Below are 2,500 nucleotides of genomic sequence, written 5' to 3' on the forward strand. Positions count from 1 at the left end.
AATTTCCTTTTTTAAAATGGGGGGAACAGATTCATAAAGTTTTGAGTGGGGTTCCAAACCCCTTGGAAAAAAAGAATTTTTTTTATGCCGGGTCAATTCCCCAAATGTGTGTGCGTTAAAAACCCGTGAAAAAATAAGGAGGAAAAAATAAATTTTTTTTGAGGGGTTTAAACGAAAAAAAAAAAAAAAAAAAATTTATTTTTTTATAATAATAAATTTAATATATATAATAATATATAACAAAAAAAAAAAAAAAAAAAAAAAAAAAAAAAAAAAAAAAAAAAATATAATATATATATTTTAATATATTTTAATATATATATACATATATATATATTTTTTTGTTTTGTTTTAAATATAATAATAATATATTAATATAAATTATAATATATATATATATTATATATATATATTTTTAAAATATAAAATATCAAATATATTTTAAGGTTGGTGTTGGTTGTGATTGGTGGTTGTGTAAATTTTAAATCAAAAAAATTATATAAAAAAATAATATAATAAAAATAAAAATAATAAAAAAATATTTTAAAGGTTTGGTTTAAAATTAAACCCCAAAATTTATAATAATTAAATTATTTAAATATTTGGAAAAAAAGGGAATAAAAAAAAATAAAAATTAAAAAAAATAAACAAAAATAAAAAAATATATAAAAATTTTTTGGTGTTTTTAATAATATAATAAAATTTTAAAAATATATAAATATAAAATATATTATAGAATAATATATAGTTTATATAAAAAATTAAAAAAATATATTTTTAATGTGATATTATTATATAATAATATATATATATTAAATATATATATAATATTATATATAATATATATATATAATATATATATATTTTATATTTAATATAAAAAATTTTTTATATTTTTTTTTAAAAAAAAAAAAAAAAACCCAAATATAAAATATATATTTTATATATATATATATATATAAAATAAAAATAAAATATAAATATATAAATTATATATATATATGCACATATGGACACGGGTTGTTATGATAATTTTTTTTTTCCTGCAAGAGATATTGTATTTGACCCCGATTTTTTTGCAATTTTGAAAGGTAAACAATACCTTTTCCCTCTCGTTGCTTTTTATTCCCAAACATTACAGCTTCCAGACTGAATGTTTTTTAGAAATCGGGGTTTCCGAAAGAAAGGACGGTATGCGAGCACAAAAAACTTTTGGAAGGAAAGAGACTTTTCGAACGATCCCCGGGAAAAATTTTTTAAAAAAAGTGTTGAACTGTCTTCATAAAAAAAAAAATACTATGGTATTGGGAACAGGAAATATTGCAAAAAACAAAAAACTCAGGGGATTTTAAAGAGTGCTACTAAGCTCGAAAAAGGGAGGCATTAAACAAACTAAGAGAGAAAAAATACGATACACACTTTACTGCCCGTAAGTGAAAAACTGTAACGGGAAAGAAACGAGAGCTTTACTTGGGGTAACTAAGTGCAAGAGCAAAGAAAAAGATAGGGGAGGGAAGGGACATAACAAAAGTGCATAATCGAGAGAAACAAGTTTTTTAAAAGCAAATAAGCACAGGTGCGAGAAAACAGTGGTCTGGGGAGTAAACCCTCTCTCTCGCACCTCACCTCCCTCTTAATGGGCTAAAAAGCCGAGTAGACTCCGGCCATGCACGCCGCCACTGCTGACGCGTCCCCACTCCTGGGCCCAACTGCCTCGCCCAAAATGGTAGGAGAGCGGACATTCAGAAAAAGAGGAGGAGCAGGTGAGACAGCTTCCCCCCCCCTCCCCCCCCACTCGCCTCCCCCCGGCCATCTGCTCGCCCTTTTCCCTCCAAGAGGGAGATAATGGGGGCGGGGGATTTGGGCCTCGTGGGCCTCTCACGCCGGGGGCCCTGGCCGGGATCTCCTGCACGTGGTCGCCCCTTCCCCTCGCCCCCTCGCCACCGGGACCCGCCCCGCCAACCCCGAGGGTGGTGTAGTTTTTAATAGTTTAACTCACGAACCCCCTTTTGGATGTCATGCGTGGGGGGGGTTGTCTGATGCTGGACACGCGAGTATCAAACCCCCGCTTGTTCTGCCTCCCCGGGAGGCGTCGGGGGCGGGGGGGGGTCGGGGAGGGGGGGCATGAGATCTCTCCTCAGTGCCCCCGAGCCCCCGCTTTTATCATTAGGTGTACTGGATGGTTCGTGCCCGGGTGTGCCCGTGTGCTTGAGGGGTATTTTATACATTTTTGGGGGTTTGCAATGGGGTGTGATATCTACGAGTCAGATAAAAATAAAAATAAAAAACTGGTGGAATATGAGGGTGATGGGGACTAAAGCGAGGGGGGGGAAATTTGATTCCGTGCAGGAACAGAATAAATCTATTTTCGCCCACATACCCAGTACACACACGCAATCATACACACAGCACACCCCATGCCACGGGGGGACTTCCCCTCGACACACGTTTTGGGTTTCAAGGTGAAAATCATTTTTTTGCCGTGAGATTTTGGGTCGAG

Source organism: Penaeus monodon, chromosome 43 (genome assembly GCF_015228065.2).
Source record: "Penaeus monodon isolate SGIC_2016 chromosome 43, NSTDA_Pmon_1, whole genome shotgun sequence".
Classification (NCBI taxonomy): domain Eukaryota; kingdom Metazoa; phylum Arthropoda; class Malacostraca; order Decapoda; family Penaeidae; genus Penaeus; species Penaeus monodon.